Genomic DNA, 24,398 nt, shown 5'->3' with positions numbered 1-24,398 from the left:
CTCCTGATGCTGATTTACCTTGTTCACCTGTACCCAAATAAAACTCCCAAATGACTAAGTAGCCACGACTCCATCACATAAGTTGATACAGAAACAAAGAAAGAACATTGATAGAGCATACACATTTACGGAATTCTACTCACTTCTTCCCCTCTTTCTCTTCATTCTCTCCCCTGATTACAAGTAGTCACAGAAATTAGTCACAATTCTAAGACATACTTGAGGAACTTATAAATAGCACAACTGTTTCACTCTTTAAACACAAAGAGAGATATAATAGGTACACCAGCCTTTCCTTTTCCTGAAAATTTTCCATTAATCATAGGGCATTATTTTCTTAGGCCGATGCCATAATGCTCCCATTAATATTTCTTTTGAAGATGCTCTAGTCCTTTAAACTGACATACTTCAAGTTTCCATACGGTTAAGGAAAAAAAAAGAAAAAAAATTAACATTACATATCATATAGTCATAAATGATACATCACTTTTATCTGAATGGGAGATGGTTGCAATACATAGTTAATACTGAATGACAGCTAACTGATTTTCCTGTCCATGTCTTCGTTTTAATATGTGTAACTAACACTTAAATAATTTGTAGCCTTAGATTCTGCACATATTTACAACTTCCAAACTGTTCCAAGAAAGGTTAAATATTTTTCAGTATCTGTTCCTGTATTTTATATTGTTATGTTTTATGATACTGTAAATATTTCTGAGCCATGGGTGGCTATTTCACTATCAACACATCTGGTTTTAAGACTGAAAATCTCTTAATCTCAAGTGGGGTAAATCTGCTGTGATAGCCTCAAATGACCTGAAAAGTTTTTTCAGTACTAACTATGGAACTTAGCCTTATGGAACTACTAAAATTATGACATCATCCCTGGACTGCCCTGAAGGTATCAGAATTTCTGCAGTGCTGTGATTTCACTCTAGGCATTCTTCCCAAACCAGAAAGAATTAAAAGGCCTCTAATTATCTTCCTTAATTCCTACACTTGGGAAACTTTCATTTTGACATATTTGGGGTGTTACAATAAATTTATAGCATTCCAGACCTCTTAACCATGAGAAAGGAACAGCAAGAGAGGAAAAATCTTTTGTGCTCTCAGGAAATACTTCACTCTGTAGAGCAGTATTTTGAAAGGCTGGTTCCTATAGTTTGAATAGTTAGCACATGAGAGTGTTCTATAAATGCTTATAAGTCTAGATAAATCAGTGATGTTAAATAACTCAAGTTATTATTTAAAGAAGGGAAAATCCACCCTCCCCAAGCAACACCTGCACATGTGGGTTTTTTTGAAACTGAGAAAATGGAAACCCCTCAGGTCGACACAGCTTTTTGAAACAAGTTTCTTTGCACGCAGGAGCTGCTTTCCCCATGTGGTCACTCACCAATATTTATGAGGGAAGGTCACTTGGAATGCCACCAGCAGATGAAAAACAGGAGGAAAGGAGGGGTTTTCTGTCTTCACTGAGCTGGGTGATTCTGCCAAAGTGATAGCCGACATTGACATTACACAAGGGAAAGGTTGGCGTAGTCTCACAGTCCCAGCTCTGCTGCAGAAACAAAACAAAACAAAACCAAACCAGTGTATACTTTTCAAATAAGCGTAATGTCAAAACATTAAAAGTCTGATCTCCGGAATATAAATGACACTTTAACCTTGGCTTTGAAATAGCTATCTCAAATCTACTTTAAAAGTAAGATTTAAAAAGACCCCTATGGAATAAAATGTTCTTCCATAAAATTAATCAATCACTTTAAGGGTTTAGTGGAAAGAAATGGCCATAAACATCTTATGTGCTCAGCTGGTGGTAGAAGGCAGACAAAAATTATAATTCTGATAAAAATGAGGAAAAGCTGAGATTTGAAGGGAAGACTGCATGCAGAATATATGGCAGGGAATGACAGGAAATTTTATAGGTGAATGTGGCCTACGGAAAACTTAAGGGAAAATTGAACAATTAATGAGAGGTCCCCATTAATTTTTTTTATTTATTCCATTTTCTTAGCATCTGTGTGAATTTTTACCTATACGTCTTATACGTCCTAAAAGAAAAAACTGTGATGAATAAATAAACAGCTCTAGAAATCTTCAATAGGGTCCTTTACCTTGCAGGGAATATTATCACTGGCTTTTGATACAATTTCTGCTGCAGGGAAAGACTTTCAAAGCTCAGAATGCTGAAGTATTGCCAGGCACTCAAAGACCCCCTGCTGTGCGCGTCAAACTAAGAAATCTCTCTGAACTTGTCGAATTAAAAGTCATCTCTCTCTCTCTGTAACCCCTGCTTGAGCTGGGAAGCTCTGTCCTCATTTTTTCAGGCCTTCCACGATAAACAAATGGAGCCTGAAGCATCTTTATTCTTTTCAGGCACATAATTAAAATTCTTTTAAAAATGTAATTGAAGGCAATGAATTTCAAAAGGAGGTTCTGGTTAACAACAAGGCTAGAACAGTTTCAGCACGCCATACTACTTTACTATCCAATTTTCTTTCAAAGGTAAAAGCAAAACAGCTTGTTATGATTCTGGGTGTATTTTTTTTTTCTTTTTTTTTTTTTAAATTTTGTTTGTACATCAATAGTTTGCGCCAAACCTAAACATCTCAGCAGGATTTATGCTTTCTGGAATGTCATAAGACTTAATTATTGAAAGAGCAAAGAGAAGTATACTACAAAAAATATGAATAAAGCAAAAGTTATTCTTAGTTTCTCAAAATCATTATTTATATATCCCTAAAATGTAATACTTATTAAGTATTATTTAATACATATATCCCTAAAATTTAATACTTATAATACAATACTTATTGAAGTATTTGTATTTTCTTGGCAACCCTCTTTTATTAAGTAAATATTCACAACCTCGCAAATTTTTAGAAATCTGATAATGCATAGAATGGTAATTCTCTGTGATGACTATTGCTGTAAAACATTGTAATGACTCGTTACAATACATGTTTGATGCTGCCAAGGAAAGAGCAAGTGTTGATATAATTAATGATCTCAAATGAATATAAAAGGAACAAAAACTATCTCCCTGGGATTTGAATCCCAGGGATTATCATACAAAATTAACATAAAGGAGGCAGGAGACAAGATAGTGTTTCAGAAAGTCATTTCTAAGGTGACTTCCTAGAGAGAATAAAATCTAAACCAATTTTATTTTTTTTATATCTCTTTTAGAGTGATTTTCAGTACCCCTCTCTGTTGCAAGCAAAAAGATTCAGTTTTTACCTGTTTCATCCATGCTGTGTTTTTAAAACTGGTACTTCTTGCTATAAATGACCACATGAAATGTATTTTTTTAGAGTTTTCCCTAGAGAAACTAGAGATGAGGATGTTTTAAGGAACGTCATTTACAGTTCTTGTAGCATTAAAAAAAAAGCCAAAAAAGGTGTAGCAAGGAAGCACTACTCCCACAACTTCGGGGTAGTACTCTGCCTCTGATAGTTATGATGCCTCTGGGAGACCTGAGACAACACAGCAAACAAAGCTGCTTTTCATCCTTGGAGGGGGAAGCACAGTATGTGTTCTGCATGGGTCAACAGCTGCTCTGACTAGTAGAGAGGTAGAAAAAGGACCCAGTCAGCTCAACTGGAAAAGGCAATGACAAAGCAGATCTAGCAGGAGCAAACTAGGGCTTTGACTACACCTTCAAGTAATACCTCTTCAAGTCAACTATTATTTCTTTCCTAGGTTTTTTTGGTTTTGTTTTTGTTTTAGGTAAAACCTGGGTGCAGTGTAGGCACAGCCCATTGCAGAGGTCATGCTGAACGGGCAACACAGAGAACAGTGGACCAAGGTTGACCCTCTCCTTTTTTTTGCAGTTGTCTCACATTACATCAGCAGGTTGGAAACACTCACATTCCCACATGCCTTCATTTCACACACAGAACATGTAACATACACAGAGCCCACCCATTATGCCCCTATCTGGGAAAAAATTAATAACAAATAATGGTCACATCTTAGATCCAGTAAGACTGAACTGGCACAAGAGCCACATGACCAAAGGCTATTCATTAATTTCTACCAGTGCATTGTTTACATGGCTGCAGTCCTATAATTACAAACAATCAAAAGAATAAGGCAGTCCCTACTATGCCATGTATTCTTGTTACAAAAAACTACACTCTTAGCTTTCTCTTTGGAAAACTAGGGAGATTTATGACAGTGTATTTATCATGTTTAATTTTACAAAGTATCTTAATTGCCATGCAATCAACAGAAAGCATAGGAGTAATCATCAAGAAAGATGAATGAACAAAAACCATAAAATAAAGAAATGCAGGCAAATTAGTATTTCCAAACTTCATTTCTGCTGTAAAACTGAACTAATGAAAGCACTGTGATTACAAAAGGAACTCATCTTCCATCACAATTTTTTCTGTAGAATGCAAAGGACATTGGGCAAAACAACAAAAGAAACAAAAACTGCAACAAAGAGACAGTATCTGATATGTAAGAAAAAAAAAACCCAGTGTGATCCAGCATGAGTATTTAATGTCTGTTTGCAGAATGAGTAAAGGCTCCATTAAGTTCACTGAGCACTCACTGTGAAGTTTAGGGAAGATCAGTAGCTTAGAAAAAAGTGCCTACTGAAATATGAGTCACATTTATGAACAAAAGTGATCAAAGTCCACTTGGCTGCTAGAGTGTCTTCAGTTTATTCCACTGCAGTAGACATATTGCTTGATTGAAAGGTCTGTGAATATAAGGCACCCAGGTCTATCTACTGTCACTGTGCCTGAAATTGTCATTTGTTATGTCTGACTTCCTTTATTGATTTCTTTTTCCTAAACAGAAACTGAAATAATTTTTATAGCACTTGGGAACACAAATGTTTACAATATTTACAATACAGTAAACTTAAAATACTAAATACATTCACATTAATTCCTTTTTCTCCTCCAAGCTAAAATTACATTAAAAGCTGTGATAAAATAAAAATTATTCAAATTTTATTCCCAGTCATATACTGCTACTATGACAGTGATGTTATACAGACATATCTTACATATCTTGAAGACTTCAGACACTTTTTTCAGTGGAGGAAAAAAATTGCTTTTTACATCATTGCCAAATAAGAGGTTAATGCAAGTAATTTATTTCTTCAAATGACACTTGCTGCTTATGAACACCTACCTCTTATATGTTATAAAACTAATATCTAACTTGGGCAGAAAATTAGGATACCTATAGTAAAGCTCTCCAAGATACAGTTTTGATCCAGTAGCTCAGTGCTGTGAAGACAAAACTGTTGGCAGATGTTGCTCTCATAATTTGGTATGAGGTAGTGCTACATCAGAAGAGGGAGTAAGTGAATGTAAACCTAATTAAGACTTCAACAAGAAGAGCAAGACAGAATATTTCAGCTGTTCTCTCTCTTCTGCAAAACAGCCTGATGTCCATATCTTAAGACAATTTTCCAAATTTTGTGACAAGTTATCGTGCATCAGAATTTAAAGTTTTTGGAGACTGAAATGCTCCTCTGTTTTATTCCTGTGTCTTGATTCTTTAGATTACTACAGATATGTGGCTTCTTGACAAAATATATTCTGTAATTACAACAAAACACCTTTATATGATAAATATAAAGCAGAGATTAATACAAAGCAGTGAGGAATTCCTCAGTGAAATTTGCTATCAAATGACAAGCTGAATAGATTTAAATAAAAGTGTTAAAAATAAAAGCATAACCTTATAAACATGTTCAATCTCCCACATCAATGCTGATTTTAGTGTATTTAATGCTTTCTTTGGGTTGACATTCTCTTATGAATAATCCTTCCCTATCAGTTGTATAATTCCTGCTGCTGTACTCTACCTAAGAGCCTGAGAATGAGGTAAGAATGGACCCATTTCATTTTAAATACAGAAATTTCAAGTCTTTCCAAAAGGCCAGATGAATACAGTTATAAGTATGATTCATAGTAGCTGAAATCTACACCATTTATATAAATGTTCTTTAAATGTTAGAAGTCAATAGTAAAAGATTACTTCACATTGAATATCTACACTGCTGTTCGCTCTCACACTAACACAAAATGGGAAAACAACTTACAGAAGGAATATACAAATAGAAAAAAATAAGTTCCTGTATTTTTTCTCCTTAAACTATATAAGCAGTGCTGTTTTTAAAGTGTATTCACAACTGCAGTATCTTTTTTTCGAGATATATTACAGTGTTATAGTCAAGTTTGGAAGTTCTTTGAAACAAATTACTGTGGCAGCTTCACCTTTATACAGTTCAGAGCAAGCCACTAATGGCACAGAGTGTATATCTGTCAAACTCAGTGCTTAAGAACAGAACAGGAAACTGACACAGCTATGACAGGCAAACACTTTATATCAGCAAGAACTTTATGTTGATTATTGCATAGTTCTTGTTACATACTCATGTAAATAGGACTGCAATAAAAACTGTGAATTCTGAAATACCTTTGCAAACAGAATTATGACTGGAGAAAATTATGGAGAAAATGGAACACCTTTTAAAATTATTGCATTTTCTACTGCAATCCTAATATTTTTATTGAAAAATACGTTAGCATAAAGAATTACCATATGTGTTAAGTTAAAGCACGTGATCTTTTCATTTGAATTCAGAAATATGTGAATTTCTTGAGTCACAATAAATAAAATGGATAGCACATACAGTGCTTTCAGTGATTTTTTTTTAGAGCTGTTGTAAATTCTAATTTGACAGAAGTTAGACCTCAGTTCCTAAACCCCAGCATTTTCAAGATATTACCTGGAGCTGCTACATTATAACTACTCTAATTTCTTGAAATCCAACCATCATTAAGTTAGCAAATGACAGATATTTAGAAACTTCTTCATAAAAAAAACGTAAGTCCCAGAGAATCAACGAAGAATAAAATTCCTAGATTTTAATCTTGATTTTGCTGTATAATGCATGTATAATGCATTTAAACATATGTTTTGTTTTAAGGACTGGAAATTTAATACTTTAGATGTTTTAAACTCACCAACTAGATGCATATCTTCTGTAAATTTAGGCTTCTTAACAATTATTTCTTGTATTGCTTAGGATATTTTTTTTATTCTAAATGAAACATGTTCATATTTGAGTGAAAGAGAATTTCTGGGTTTTTAAATCAATTTTAAATTGTATCCAGGGAATAAACATAAAACAGAACTATGCATCTGCTCTTAAAAATGCTGCAAGCTCATCATGTTGTTTAGGGGCTTAGGTGACAGAACAGATTTTAATGTAAATAAACTACTTAGTCACTGCTTAGTCGCTAAGTACATAAGATGGGAGGCAGTCTGAGTGGATTAGTTACAAACACAAGTTGAAATTAATCACAGATCATGGCAAACACATTTTCTTTTTAGAGTATTTCCACAAAAAAAACTTGCTGAGGTTTACATATGGTAGAGATGCTCACTGGAATTATTTTGGCATTTATTTTGTTTTCATATCAGTTTGCAACTTTGTTTTAGGTATGCATATGCTCAATTATATGGCAGCTTATAGTTTATTGACACATTATAACTGTAATGTGCTTGTCATAACTTCATGTTGTGTTGTATGTGATAACAAACAACATACAGAGTGAGGTTTTAGTCAACACTTTCTTTGTAAGGATTGGAAAGAGTTCTGTGATCCGTGATAAATGGATGCATATAGAGTGGATGTTCTATAGGACTCATTGCATGTGGATTTAGCCTGGAGCCTCAGCTCACCTATTTGTCACACATCATGTGGCTGGCATGCAGCTCTTTTTCAAACTCCACTCCTTCCAACAATCTTTCATTCTAGAAATTGTACAAAACGTGAAATAATTTTCTAAATAAAACATATTAAATCTAAGTACTATATTGTTATAGACTAGAGTAGGCATTTTTGTTTATTTTTATTTTTCTAATTTCAACAGATGTAGTAGGGATCATGAAATAGAACCATTGATAAGCTCCTTGTTTAAAGGCTAATTCAGTAGTATGTATGTCCTGTAACTGTAATATATTAAGAAATCTACTATAATTTTATTTAAGCTTTTGGGATGAATCTATGAAAGACACAAGACTTCAGCAAATATTGAAGTAAAAAAAAGATTTAAGGACATGGTAAAAGGAAAAAAAAAAAACATACCAGAAGGAGATTTTCATATTTGCCATTTGCCATTTTCTGTGATGGCAATCTGACAGATTCAAAGTGAGCTAAATAGTTTTTTTTTTAAACCAGAAATGTGATAGATTTGACATTGGCTCCAGAGAAAGTTAAGTTGAAGATGGGAATGTAGAGAAGAATTATGATATAGAGAAGAATATGTCTACAGTCTGAAGCAAGATTTCTAGTGGAGCTCCTTAAATAAGGTGGACTTTCTGTAAAACCTTAATGAGTCATTTAAAATTGAGTGTATCAGTGTAGGTCGCTTACAAAATTTTGATATTTTCAACAGATATAAACCATGAAAGTTCTTTCAGGAACCGCTTTATGAGTTAGTCAACTACTTTAACAGCACATAAATAAATGAAATCAAATGTGAAAATGCAAAATTCAGAGTCATGCACATATGAACTAAACAACCAGAATGTATACATTAAGTACTGTGTTTATGAACTAAAAAGGCTGAAAATATTTATTCTGTTTAACCTTCCCAAACATAACATCTGAGAAGGACTACAATCACTATCCATAGTGGTAAACAAAGGCTGTGGAAGAAACTAAGTCCAAGATATGAAAATAATTGTATATAACTGACAATAAATAGCACAGGTAAAGACTCAGAGTAAATGTTCAAACCACCCAAACTGAGTTGTGCTGGAACATTAATGCATTCTTCAATACCGGAAACTGATCCTGACCAGTGAGATCCATTTATAGGATGTCATTTTCTGAGACAGAAGAAGATTTCTTAAGAAAGAAGAAGACATCAGGAAAAAATATGTTAAAGACACTCTAAAAAGACTATTTTTCAAAGACACCAGACATATATTTTTAGGCATCATTTCTATTTACAGTATTAGGCATCATAGATGCTCTACATCAGGTTTTATTCCCTTCAAGAGGTTGATTTAGACTGAGATATCAACTATTATTTTTTTGAGTATTACCCTGTGCTCTTTATAGCTAACAGCATGTTTCTTTTAACATTTGATTTCTTCACTCGGTTCCCTCATTTTACTTAAAACTTCCTGAAGTTTATCTAGATTCTGATTTTTTTTTTTATTTTCATGAAGTTGATTTTGTAAGGGATGGTGTGGCACATTCTACGCCAAGAGCAGAAAAAAACCAATGTAATTTTACAGTTTCTTTGTTCTAGGGAGCAAATACTTTGCATTAGGTTACATTCTCCCTTTTTGAGGTTCATAAAGCATTTCAGGGCTATTAGGATAAAATGGCATAAAAGAGGAGAGACTGCTATAGATTGCCCATTTTTTCTGATTTTAATTTACCCAAGCAACTATGGCAACCTAAGATTTTGTACAATACAAAGGTAAATACACTTTGATAGTAATTAATCTCTATGAACTAGAAAAATCAGAAATATTTTACTTATTCTAAAATGACAGTAATAAACTGTCAACTATGAGCAAACTATTGTTTGCTCATTTTCCCCTCTTCATTTCATTATACTAAACCTTTAATCCACATGAAGTTAGAAAAATTATTCATTATTCTGAACTACTGAATCAGAGCTTATGATTATAGATCTGTACTATTCTGCCCTGTTTCCCCAGTCCAGTTCTTATTATAGGATCTGGAATTGAAATTCCAAGTTTTCTTAGGAGTAGTAATTTAAAAAGAAATTTACAATCTCAGTAGATTTCTGGGTCTTTTTCAGCAGGAATGAATTCTCTCTCCAGTTTACATTCTAGGTGAGTGCAGTAGTTGGTAAAGTTGCAGTTTCCCCACAGTTCATTATCCCACTTCACAAAATTATTTTAGACTCAGGACTTGGCCTTTGTGTATTCCAGGATACAACAATGTATCTGTGATTTAATGTCGACTGCCCTGTGTTTCAGTTTACAATATTACTTTGCTGCTTGTCAAAAGGAAAATGTGCTCAACTGCATTTTACAAAACTAATGAAAAATAAGGCATATAAAAACATGTCCAGATGTGCCTGAAAATCTTATGAAAACAGAAGGCAATAGTGTGTCTAACTGCCAAAGTCACCTCATCACCTGCATTCACAGCATTAGAAGCACAGAACCTTAAAGGCTGGAAAAGACCTTTACAATCATCAATTCCAACCATCAGCCTACAAACACTACTGTCACCCTCACCATCAAACCATGTACTCATGTGCTGTGCCCACAGTTTCTTTGAACACTTCCCGGGATGATGACTCCACCACTTCCCTGAGCAGTCTGTCTCAATGCTTTACAACCCTTCCTGTGAAAAAATCATCCTAAAACCCAATCCATCTTCCCTGGTGCAACTCAAGGACATTTTCTCTCATCCTGTCCCCTGTTATCTAGGAGAAGACACGGACCCCAGCCCCACTACAACCCCATTTCAGCTAGTTGTAGAGGGCAACAAGGTCTTCCCTGAACCTCCTTTTCTCCAGGTTAAACACAATTTAGGGCACCTGGCCTTGTTGAATAGCATGCAACTGACTTTGGCCCATCAATCCAACCTGTCCAGATCCTTCTGTAGAGCACTACTACCATCCAGCAGATCAACACACCCAATCAACTTAGTGCTATTGGTAAAGAGGAATAACTGCTACCTCTTAAAGATTCTCATTCAGCACAGCAATATCCATGGAGGAGATCAATTTATATGATACAAACTACTGTAAAATTACAAGTTTTGAACAAAACTCCAGGTTACTAATTTTCAACATCTTCTTTTCTTTTAACAGCACAAATTTGAAAATTAACATCTCACTATTAAACTAAGTAAAAAGAGTATTTTAAAGTAGTCTGTGCTGGTTGAAATTTTCTTTCATGAATTAGAGATAGCAAAAAGATGGCAGCAAGATGGAACACTGTGGATTATTAAAAGAATTTGATTTCAACACAGAATGTTATATTTTTGAAGCACCCTGGGGGCTGCTTACACACAGAAGTCTGAGAACAGTGGCAGTTTTGCATGAGCTCTATCGAGATATTATGTATTTATTTATTTAACCAATAGAAGTATCAGAGAACCTAGTTCAAGTATTACATCCCTTGAATGTCAGAATACAGGAAATGGAAAAGTATGTAGACCATTTTATGCTAGAACTCTAACATTCTAATGGTGTTCTTTTCTTCGGTTCTTCCATTCTAGCTACTAAATTTATCTGATATTCCTGTCTCCTTTTTCACAGCTGATGTTGAAATGTCTTTCTGTGCAGTGCTGCAGCAAGAAAGTTCTCCTCAAAGCAGTAAAAACTGTTTGGTTTTTATGGTGAAAGAAAGAAAATTGGAAAAAAATATAACCGAATGAGACTGCCAGATAGTCACATATGTCAGCAAAATATATCTAATCACCACAGATCTGATTTTGAAAGTAGAAAAGTTCCATCTACAAACTGAGACATACATCTATGTTATCAGTGCTTCCTTTTGATAAAGTTTTAGAATGTACTTTCAAGAAAAAAAAATAACTCTATGATGTGTGTGCATATCATTAAAATACTTCAGATCAGAGAATTCAGAGCTGAATCCAACCTTAATGAAAACTAGAATTTTTAAGACTGTTTTACAGAATTGTATTCTGCATTTGTACTTAGACAGTTAAGGCCCAAAACATTGCAGTGTTTCAGTCTGTCTCATTTATATTTTGTTTTAATTTTTGCTTTTCCTCACAGCTTGACTATACATCACATCCCTCAACCAAAGAGGAAACTGGCACAGTGTACTATTTCAACTTAGTGCCTTGGCTATACACAAGCAAGGTAGTGTTAAGACCAAATTACAGAACAAAATGCTGAAAATACAAAAAGGTCCCTATGATTTATAACACAGAGACCATTGCATTGAATTCCATACCATATATGCAGTCGAATTTCTCTGTGGCTAATTCTGAGTACATCTCTATACTCAGAAAAATACTGGAGATTTATATTAACATTCTTAATTTTATACAATTTCTTGAACAACTTTTTTTTTTATATTTTACATAATAGCTGTTAAAATTGATTCCTCATTTTAATAAAATAATATATGCATAGAAGCTTGGTAATATTATGTCTTTCTTAATTTAATGAAAGGCGCTTACATATGTTGAAACAGGACAATGCAATCCAACACAAAATGAAATCTTTGGATTTTGAAGACAATATAAATGGGATACAGACCGAGAATTATTTGCACAAACACTTTAAATAATTCTGTTGAATAATTAGTGCTCCCACCATAATTCATATGCTTTACAACATGCTGTAAATATTGATGATGAAATTAAAAAAGAGCACTAAATTCTTCAGCTAGCTACCCATACAGCTTGATCACTATTTCTTGTATGGAAAAGAACCCCAAATGGTATTTTCTACTCTATTCAGAAGATGAGAACTTTCAAGCTATTTCTTGAGGTTTAATTTGTAAATATGGTGGTGGAACACACACCTTTAATGCACAATAGATTTGCAGAGAAAGACTTTTTATGGCTTCATAGGGTGTTCAAAGAATAGAACTCATAGTTTATTCAATTTGATCAGTGTGAGTTGTTCTAGCCAAGTGCAAAACCATTTGTAACCATGTGTTACCACACAGTGTATCAGTCTTTCCTTCTTGCTGATGAACTCACATTGAAAAAGTCCATTTGTTTCCTATAAATAGGAACTTATTTAAGATACAGGCAAACTTGTGCCTAATAATTTTCTACTAAATGGTCATCCAAATTATCAGACAACTATTAAAAAATACTCTGTGTGTCTAGCACGAGGTACATACCTCCAAAGAGCAACACACACCAACATATATCTTAAATGCATGACATTCTCCTTCATACATAACCTTCTGACTGCTGTAATTCCTTATAATATTTCACATCTGCCAGTTTTCTCTGGATTTCTAACTTATCCAAATTACTCTTCTTACCACAGCCTGTGAGGTTTATGAGTACTCACAGCTAGAGAGAAAGCTGTGAGATTTGCATCAAAACCCATGAACAGCAACTCAGAAGCAGTTTCTTCTAAACTGTACAGCTGCACTGAAATGGAACCAAAACACACGTACCCCTTAAGCTACCTTGCTTATTAAGATAAATACAGACAGAAATGAAACAGCTCTAATAACTTTTACCTCAAATATAAATACATATATAAACGATTAGTAGTACTCTCATTTGCTCTGACTGCAATTTATTATATGCATTCCTAAATATTACAGAACTACAGAATGAACTAGGTTGGAAAAGACCTTTGAGATCATCAAGTCTAATCTATTATTATTTCAAATTGTAAATACAAGTACGTTTCTAAGAGCAAATTATATTAATCTCTAAATAAATAATTAGATTTAAAACTATTATGATGTAGAGGAAATGTGAGACATTGTTCTGAAAAGCTTTCAAAGACCCAGGGATGAAGTTAACTTCAACTGATATAGCATGGTATTAGATGTGTTCTTCTGAGATGATATCAAGTTTCAAAGCCAGCACTATTAAAAAAAATAAAGGATGGCTTTTTTACAAGTAGGTGAGAAACGGTCCTTTGTATGTTAAATTTGAATTTCTAAAGGTAATCACAAAAAACATTTAACATCCAACTTACATGTTTATATATGGATACAAATACAAAAAAAAAGCATGCATATTTATGAAAGTAAAGTGCCAATAATTCTTTTGAATATAACTGTGTATTCAAATTTCTACACAAACTTTGAGTGTTCCTTCCATAGTTCATCCTTTTCATAAATACTATAGGGACTGTGCATATGTATGGTAGTCCTGATGTACAACTGAGGGACAGAGATGTGTCTTTTTTCTTTAGATCTAAATCCACTTGGAAACTCCAAATCTATTCTGGTTGTCCAAAAGTTTCCCTTTGAAGCTTTTTTTTTTCACCAGAGTATGGTTTACAAAACAAAATCTTTCACAGGAAATCATTATTTAGAGTGATTTATTTTAATCCTGATTAGATGTGAACACAACCAAGGTGAAATACTTTGCAAAGTAACTGAACCAAAACAGTGTAGGTCTGATTGGGCAAGAATTGAGACTGGCAACAAAGGGAACTTGTGGTTGATGTCTATTACAGGCCACCAGATAAGGATGATTATTGATGAAACCTTCCTGCTCCAGTTACAGGAGGCATCATGCTCGAAGGCTCTCTTCCTAGTGGGGGACTTCAACCACCTCAACATCTGGAAAAGTAGCACAGCTATCTGTAGTGGGCTGGAGAGCAGCCCTGCAGAGAAGGACTCGAGGGTGCTGGTGGATGAAAAGCTGTACATGAGCCAGCAGACTGCACCTGCACTTTCAGAAAGCCAGTCATATCCTGGGCCACATCAAAAGGAGCGTGATCCACTGGTTAAGGGAAGTAATTGTGTCCCTCTACTCTGCCCTCTCATGTGACACCATATGGAATGCTGCATCCAGCTCTGAACTCCCCAGCACCTAAAGCAGATCCAGAGGAAGACCACAAAAATGATCCAAGGGAAGGGGCACTTCTCCTAAGAGGACAGGCTGAGGTAATTGGGGTTGTTCAGACTGGAGAAAAGAAGCCTTCTAAGAGACCTCATGGGAATCTTCCAGTATGCAAATTGGGCTTATAGGAGAGCTGGAGAAAGAGCCCTTTTAACAAGGGCTCGTAATGAGAGGGACAAGGAGGAAATGGCTTTAAACTGTAAAAGGGCAGATTAAGATTCAATACTGGAAAGAAATTCTTTCCTGTGAGGGTGGTGAGACACTGGAACAAGATACTCAGAGAGGTGCTAGATGCCCATCCCTAGAAGTGGTTAAGGCCAGGTTAATGGGCTTTGAGCAACCAAAAATAGCTGAAATGTCCCTGCTTGTTTTAGGGGAGTTAGACAAAATGACTTTTAAAACTCCCTTCCAACCCAAATTACTTCTATGATTCTATGATGTCATGAAGATCTTCGAGTTAGTTTTCATGGCCTCAGGCACTACCAAAGACTATTTCCAATCCAGATGCCATATACTCCCTTTAACAGAAATGCATCTGACAGACTGTTGGCCACAACTCATAAGCGTGGAAATTCTAGGTTTGGAGTCTGCTTGATGGCTATCTAGAAATTCATGTGTGATATGTCATGGGGAAAGTCATCTAGCAAAACTTAACTAATTGCCTTATCTAAGACAAATATTAAGGCATTTTAAACGAAGTTAGGGGGTCACACATGCAAAACAACCAAAATCTTTATCTCACAAAAAATTAGACTGCAAATGAATTAGGCCTATTGATAGAAAAACAGTTAGCAGTGAATTTGGAAGTGGATTCAGACACCTAGTGGAAGGAGGCATGGAGCTATTAACACATACTTACCTGCTTCCATACTATTCTATAGGTATACATAATTGATCAAACGCAATATTGTGCAAGACAGAGCTTTGATCTGGTCTCAGTACTGTAAGTTTTTCATGTGTTTATGCTGTACATCTCAGTTTTTCCTATAACTGCAAAGATGTATCAGGGGGGATACAGTCCTACTGCTATCCTGACAATGCAAGTACATTTTTTACCAAATCACTCTCTATTTTCAGGCGTAGCATTTGAAACATCAGATTTGTCCAAAACTGCCTTCTCAGAATTCAATTTTTCCATGACTTCAAAAATCAAATAATTCAGTGAAAAGTTTCCAATTGCAAGAGAGGACAGGGATATGGTGAAAATTATACATTAAAATATCTAATTTTATCATTTCAGGCAGTTAATTGTAAACCAATCTGCCTCAGTATATATTTTACCATGTAAGACTTCATCAAGTATTAGGTCTAAAAGATGAGTGATTAGATTTGTTTACCATTAAGAGGAACTTTATGATTTATTAACCCTTGTTACTTTTTGCTCTACCTAAAAATATATTAATTATAGACAAAAAGGTCACATTTGATTTCAAACTACCAGACTAAGCTCAATTTTGAATTAATATATCACCTAAGGATACACAGTACTAAAGACTAATTAAAAACCGCAGAAAATTATATTCCAATGTTGTTAGACCAACTGCAATTAATTCACAAGTGTTCGTGACAAAAAAGCAAAAATACTGACATGTGTGTTCCACAGAAAAAAAGGAAATAATTTGGAAGAATTTTTAGAGTGACAATAAACAATATATATCAATATATGTAATAATTTTTGTCTCCATCATGGTCACATTTCAAAAGATTTAAAACATTAAACATATGTTTATTGCTTTTTATAAACATTACTGTTTTCCTTAGGTCTTTTGAAAATAGTCTACATACACTACTTCAAATGAATTATTTTAAATTTCTTAAAACTATTTGTTAGCTCTGATGATTACAGAAATATCTAACTATTTAATTGATGAAATAATTTCTTTAGTCATCATAAATGAATCAGAAAGAGCACAATACCTCGTTCATTAAGAATTTACTTCTGTTATTTATTTTTTATTTAGTATTATTATTGAACTGTCACTTCCTGGAAAATGGTATCATACAGCACTAACTCTTCACCTAATTTTTTTTCTTTTAAGTCTTTTAAGTCTGCCTCTGATGTAAAGCTATTGATGTGCATCCTACAATCCTGTTGATAACCCGCGTAGCACCTCATTAGGCCACACCATTTCTTGACTCCCAAGAAGAGTGACAGAGGATATACTGTTGTACAGTGCCTCTCTGAATGAGACCTTTAGTGTGAAATGAAAAAAAAATATTTTTCAAACTTGCCAAGTATTTGAAGGCACTGGTATGAATGAAAACACAAATGTACGGCACCTTAAGGGATTGTGGATCAAAACCCTCTTGGGGTTTGCCCTGAAGTTCTATTACCAGCCATCTCTTTTAGTTGATCTTTTCAAATATTGGAAGAATTTTTTCAACTATCTAAAAAAATCCTGCCTTCAAAAGATCTGTAAAGACAATGTTATGTCTTCAAGTAATGAAAGAAGTTTGAAATGGTTTCATCTAACAGAATGGGTACTTTTTTGTAACATTTTATGAAAAAGTCTATAACACATTCCTGGTGAGTACTCTTATAATCTTTGCTATGTACAAGATTCATAAATATCAATGCTCACATTTATAGGGACAATGTCATCACAATATGTTTAGGTGAAACCTATTTTTTAGCTAAAAGTGCTTTATAGCTAAAATAACAAAAAATAATCCACTTTACCTACAAATGTGTATGTGGCTATGAACAGAGTGAAAGCAGAGATGTAAAGAGTGAAAAAGAATTCAATAAAATTCAGAACAAGTTAGTTTCACAAGAAAAGAGGTGCCAGGGTGATTAACTTGTTTTGTTCATTTAGTACTGGGAACATATACAATAAAACCTTACTTGAAAATGTTTACTCAATCAAAACCATCATTAGACTACTCTTCCTGGGCAGCATGCAGAGTAAACTAATGCATGCACAGTCTCCAGGTGTTGATTGGACATCTCAGTTTAAAATGGAAGTAACACAAACATTCTTACATCAAACTACCCCCTTTATATTCTAGAACTAATGAATTCCAGAGGGACAGAGAAATACAGAAAATTTAGGATCCATTGAAAAATACAGCCTGAAGAACAAAGAAATGGGGAAAAAATAGGAGATACGAGAGTTATAAATTTTGGATTTTGTATCAGGCTGCAACAACGAACTTTCCCAAACATTTACTCTAAGTACAAATTTAAACTAGATTTTACAGGATACTGTTTCCAAATAAATACTCGGGTTTACTGCTCCAGCTATAAGCTCAATATTCCTTAATGCTGGACAAATCCATAGACATGGCTGGCAGAAACTTCTAATGACACAGAAATCAAAATCATATTTTGTTTGGTGAAGGAAGGAAGATGTTATTAAGGACAAAGGTCATTTGATTACTATCTAGGTATAACACTGAGAACAAAATATTTCTGTCTTTGACAAGATAATCTCAATCTGCATAGAGGTGGGTTTCTTCCCATGCTGCTATTACTATGCCAAGTCCTGCACTTGGGTCAGACAAACCCCACAGCACCCTACAGATGTGGGGAGAGTGGTTGGAAATGATCCAGTGCAGAAAGACCTGGTGCTGATGCTTGGCAGCAGCTGAACATGAGCCAGCAGTGTGTCCAAGCGGCCAAGAGGGCCAATGGCATCCTGGCTTGTATCAGAACAAGTGTAGCCAGCAGGACCAGGGAAGTGATTCTTCTCCCAACATGGGTGACGGCTCACCTCAACTGCTGTGTCCATTTCTGAGCCCCTAATTCAGGAAGGACATTGGGGTGATGGAGAAGCTCTAGAGAAGGGAAACGAGGCTGTTTCATGGTCTGGAGCACAATGCTTATCAGGAGTGGGTGAGGGAGCTGGGGTTGTTTACCCTGGAGAAAAGAAGGCTTGCAGGAGACCCTATGCTCCCCTACAGATACCTGAAAGGAGGTTGTAGTGATGAGGGCGTCAGTCTTTTCCACCAGGTAACAAGAAGACAGGATGAGAAGAAATGGTCTCAGTTTGCATCAGGAGAGGATTAGAACAGGTAAAAGGAAAAAATTCTTCACTGGAAGGGTGATTAAACATTGGAACAGGATGTCCAGGCAAGTGATAGAATCACCATTCCTGCAAGTCTTCAAAATATTGTAGACTTGGAAACCCGGTTTAATGATGAAGATGGAAGTGCTAAGTTAATTTTGGAACTTGATGATATTAAAGGTTTTTTTCAACCTAAACTATTCTATGATTCTATTTAGCTGTCAGGAGAATACTTCATACTATTTTGGTCTGACATTTTGCTCTGAAAATAAAGAAATTTGTTTTAAAAAACATATTCACGATTCCACCCCCATTGACATTCCTCAGAGATTGAAAGTTTAGGCACGTGTCCTTGAAATATTGACCACAGTCCTATTACATTTACAGCTCCATTTGCTAATTGCTTAATAGGTCACTATATTTCTTAGTTTAACAGACAGGAAGGTTAAAGAGCGTCAGAAAGTTAAGGTGAAAAAAAATTTATACTGTAACCTTTATTTCTGACAGTTTTCAAACAGCAACTATTCTGAACATTTGAAATGATTCCGATTAACATGATTTACAGACAAAGTCGCTGCACGCAAAAACTCCGGTAACCTTTCTAAACACCTTAAAATTTCAAAAATCTAAACCAGATTCCTACTGATGAAAATGTGTAAATGTGATTACTGTTAGCTCATGAAATTAACAGAGAAAACCACTGTGTGCCTGGAAATCTGTAGGTTCTCATCCTTTTTTAGGATACAGAAAACAGTCAAATCCTAGCTTTGTGGGCAGAATAGTAATGTCTTTTCTTCAACTCAACTAAGAAGCTAAAAGTCAAATATGTTTTGCATTAAGTAGTTTTCATCTACAGTCAGGATCTTTCATGGGAAATGCAATGCCCCCAGTGAACACGAAAGGTTTTCTAAGTTTTAGTCTGATTACTTCTTGGTCTTAACCTTTATGCTTTTCTATCTTCATCTCTAATATCTGCACAAAATCTATTTAGTTTGTCTAATTCTTCTTTTCCAAATGGGACATGTATCCAGCATTTTAGTACTGATTTATGTATCATCAAAATTTGCATGTTTTTGCTGTTGTTTAATATTGGGACAATATCTGTATAACATCTGTAGCTACTGGACAGCTTTTAAATTTTGTTCTTTTGATACAACAGAATCTAATTTTTAAATGAAGGCTGTGCCATGACTAACAATGGCTTTTAACACTGTACCATTATAGCATTAGCATTACTGTAATGAATATTTAAGAAATGAAAATTTTCTTCTTCACTATCTGAATGGTAGGTCAGTTGTCACAGTGGCATCTGAAAATTTTCCTTGTACATTAGAACTCAAATTTTTATTCTATTTTTAACATATAATTCTCACATGAACACAGAAAAGTCTGAATCGAGGCTCACTTTATCCAGATTTCTACATCAGACAGTGGATATTAATTGATGCACATAGAAGTATTTGTAATGCCTTTCTTCCCTGGTATGCCTTTCAAGCTTCTGCCAGTCCCTAGCACACACACTTCTAAGATAGAAATTAGACTAATCCCTTTCTAAAGTCATCTATGGTTCTGGCCTCTATGACATCATCAGGCAATGTGTGACAATTTAATTATGTCATAACATTTTAACCAGAGTTGCTATTTCTTTGGCTTAAAATTTAATTTGCTTCATTACCAGCCAACCCCTTTTGAAAAAATGCATTCAAAGAATTTCAGAGTGTGGACTTGTTTACTAAAAAGGTACACATATTGTGCATGGCACAATTTACATTAACCTTTTCCTCTTCTAACCTTACCCTTGCATGGTTACTGTCATGGGTGACCTATGGACTGGAAATTTAAAACAAAAATTTAAACAGAATTAGGAAACATTAGAAGTGGTCTAACAACTGTACCAGAAATCAGGAAGAACCACAGATGAAGAAGTGAATCAGCCATGTCTGTGCTGGAGCTGAACAGTACTGCCACCACCCTGAGGCCTTCTCTGAACAGGACTGAGTGTGTGCGCTCTTGAAAAGGGGGAAAGGGCACTAACACTACACCCCAGCGACCAATACAAGCTTATTCCTGCTTATCTGTGCTGGCTCTGACAGTGAACGTGGCTAAAGAACCAATCTTCATTTATTCAATATAATCTTTGTAACTGTTCTTTAACATCTAGAGAAATAATGACTACACTGGCTCCTGAAAGAGTCATAGAATAAGCAACACTATATAGTGCACACAGGTATAAAAACTTTTACTTGTTTTGTGAAACACTATGCAAAGAAAATGAAAACTCTAAATGCTGACTTGCTAACCACAACAAACTGCTAAAAAATCATTCTCTGGACTGAAAAAGAAGCTTAGAATTAAACTGAATAGTCAAAGAAATTTGGATAGGAACTTTTCTAGAAAGGAGCATCCCTGCACTTTGGAGAAACTTAATTATAATGAGCACAGATAACAAATCCTATCTATTTACAGTTGTCTGTAGTATACAGAATCTCCTCTGAGAAGGCAGACTCTAATATGCCTCATGTCTCACAAAGCAATTTCTCATTTAATTTTCCATCTTTTGCTTTCATTTCAGTACTTGATGCATAAAAAGTAGAGAAATGTGCCAGCACCCTTCTAAGGGAGAAGTGTTTCCTAGTGATTTCTTCTGTTTCTCACAAGGAGCACTCAGTGATAGCTGTTCCTCATAGTCTGCCACTACAGGGAATTATCTAGCTCCACCAGCATTCTTTTCACCAAACTTAAAAAAGCTGGCTGCCTCAACCTCACTTCCCAAGTCATCTTTCCATAGCTCCTCGCCTGCCTTATGGAATCCATGAAATGTCTGAGACCACCTTTTTCACTTCTTTTGAGATAAATATGATGCCCTGAGCCTAAAGCTGACAACACTGGTATTTTAAAATTTTGCATGAAATGCACCATTAAGATGTTGACGAGATTTCTAGGAAAACCTACTTTAAAACTGTCCCCTTGGAGATCCTTCCAAGGAGCAAAAATAACTGCAAATTGGAAGCAAAATCTTCCTGTATCATCACTTTCTTTACATGGAATGTTTGCTTAGTCACTTCTGAAAAAGAGAAGCCCAGGAAGAACAGCTGCGATTTCTTTATGTTACCGCTCACTCAGAATATTAAAGTCAGACATATTTCATCACTTCATAAATTGTCAATGACTTAGCTTTTCTTCCTCTTGACCTTCTAATTCCCTTTACGCTGTCTCATATCATCTCCTCTCTCATCTCACCAGATTTGACAAAGTTCTCTCCCTCCCAATTCAGTAACAGTTCCTCCAATTAAAATGAATGAATCTCTAACAACCCACAAAAACAGGAAGTGAAAATTGTGAACTGAGTGACTACGTTTGTTTCAGTTTAGGTAATCTCAAGCTAAATTAATCCGTCTGCATTCCATTGCTGTTCTGATATAATATTTTTTAAGTTAAGTAAATTTGACACACAAAAACAACACATGCAGGTTACATATATACCAATTTTCACACCTTTTAGCATGTGAAATTCTATTTTAGAATAAAGTAGCATGAAGGTTTGTATACATTTTCACTGCTTTTGCATTCTACTTAAAAAATAATTTACTATGAACAATCGAAACATGAAGAAAACATATTTAATGCTGTTAACCTTAGGACCATGATAGCCTTTGTTATGACATTTTAGGTATTACTTTTTGAAAAGTAAAAAAAGGGATTTTTTTTTTTAAATTGAAGTGACAGAAACAATTTCAATTTTTACCTAGTATTAAAAACTGCAGAAAAATGGAAAACACTAAAGCTATGCATAATTTTATTATACTTATTCTTAAGTTTCAATTTGAGAAAAAAATATATTCTTTTACCTGCTTATTTTTATCAGGAATGCTGGTTTCAGGAACACTGTTTTCAACCAAGAGTATAAAAAAGGGCAGGTTTCTCAGACCCAGTAACAGTGCTGTGATTTTGTTGTGTTTATCAGAAATTGTGTGCTTGGGACAGATTTATCAATGATAACATTCATACTTTTTCCATTCAAACACACCTCATCTTTAATTCTCTCCTAGGGGTAATTTCAAACCTCATCCAAGAGATATTATTTATGCTTTGTGTTCCATGTGCTCTTATGTGTGCTAAGTGTGCTTAATCTAAGGTAGATGAGAAAGGCAGACAACAGGGTTTTAAAATATTTAAAATATTTAAATTATCTCTGTTTTGCAAAAGAAGATCTGCAGAAACAGACAATATTTGTTACACTTGTCTTTTTCATTTTATCACTTCACATGCATTCAGACATTCCAGAAATATTAATGCAATGGATAAGGATCATGGGTACATTTAAAGGTGGTGCTTAAAGTTATAGTTCAGAGGTGGATTTGCTGGGTTGATGGTTGGACTCAATGATCATTAACTTATTTTCCAATCTAAAAAATTCCCTGATTCTATAGTTCTATTGGAGCTGTTACCTTAACAGCAGGTTTTTATTTTGTTAGGGAATACATAAAACTTTTAATTCATTTCAGAATTTGAACAGAAAGGTTCTAGCCTGTCTCTTCTAACCTCAAAAAGAAAAAAAAAAAACAAAAAACAAAAACCCAGATTATTTCTATACATTCAAATCAACATTTACAATCGTTATTTTCAATATTAAAATATATAATACCTTTCTTGGGTTTTGTTAAAGAATTTTGACTGAAGTTTCTAGACTTGTTATACTAAATTCACATATATTGAGTAATATGTAGCAAGTGATTCTGCTCCTTGGGGAAAAATTTTACAAATTAATTTATTGAAATACTTTCAATTCCAAAAAATCATAGGATAATTACAAATTTTTCCTAACACCCTGCCCTGTGTTATTTCCTTTTTATCTGCATAGTGTGAAAATGTAGTTGGTTTATTTTTTTTTTCATCTACAAAATCTTTCTGTCTTCAAAAGCAAAAACTAAATTCCTTTAAGTTCCACTACTTCCAGGATCTTTGGCCAAAATCTGTGCCCATCCTACCAAATGAAACAAGAATAATCATTATATCATGCTGTGTATGAATACATTGTTCCAAGGCTTTTGGAAATACCACTTTACTTAGTGTGTCAAATTATTGTGTCCTTTTAAAAGTACTTTATTTGTTTCACTAAAATATTTTACACTAGGACTCCAGATTCTAAAATCAGTTGAAAATGACCCTTGTAATGAAGATAGAAAGTAGCTGTGCAATTTAAAACTACTTATCTCTTAAGATTAACAAACATCCCTTAAGGGAAAAAAGTAGAAAAAATACAGGATCATCCAAAGATCTGGTAGGTTTGATATGGATAGGTTTGAAAACTTATCAGAAATGCATGGAAAAAAGCCTTCAAAATACAACCTTCAGCTTGGGAAATCCCTGAGCTGTGGACTGCCACATGCCAGAAAGTTTCGTTTTATGCTTGATCTGTTCTTATTTTTCCTTGGCATTTTTGACTGACCACTATTAGAGACAGTGTATCAGACTAGGAGGTTCTTTGATCAAATTGAAAACAGCCATTCTTTTCTCTTGTGTAAAAAACATATTGAGAAGATTAAGATTAAAAAAAAAATCTTAATTTTGCATATATTTTAAACCCGATCAATTCACATTAAAAATGACTAGGACAAAACTATATACCCTAATTTTCTACTAACTGTTGCTTCAGTAAACAACAGTATTTAACTGTGAGACTTATTGCTCCATTTCCTGCGATGTCAACAGAAATCTCATCTATTACCAGGGGTCAGGAGTAGGGGGTGCCAGTGAAATCATAACAAGAGGCTACTGATATTTTGCCACTAGGAATAAATCCAAAAGCAAACAGTATTGCCTTA

The 24,398-nt window shown here is 34.6% G+C and overlaps 1 protein-coding gene across 23 annotated transcripts in view; it reads right to left on the bottom strand.

Annotated features, from left to right (window-relative positions):
• The window catches only part of TENM3 (teneurin transmembrane protein 3), a 1,291,791-nt gene that overhangs the window by 796,520 nt on the left and 470,873 nt on the right, over positions 1–24,398 (bottom strand). For 22 of the 23 annotated variants that reach the window (XM_077177351.1, XM_077177368.1, XM_077177366.1 and 19 more), the window contains exon 6: positions 1,400–1,564. The gene's annotated coding sequence lies outside the window, so the exon portion shown is untranslated. The remainder of the gene's footprint in view (positions 1–1,399; positions 1,565–24,398) is intronic. The other variant, XM_077177355.1, reaches the window with a different exon arrangement.

The sequence above is a fragment of the Agelaius phoeniceus genome, chromosome 4 (assembly GCF_051311805.1).
Source record: "Agelaius phoeniceus isolate bAgePho1 chromosome 4, bAgePho1.hap1, whole genome shotgun sequence".
In the NCBI taxonomy this organism is placed as follows: Eukaryota; Metazoa; Chordata; class Aves; order Passeriformes; family Icteridae; genus Agelaius; species Agelaius phoeniceus.
The sequence above is the reverse complement of the archived record's forward strand: the minus strand, read 5'-3'. Positions and strand labels throughout refer to the sequence as shown.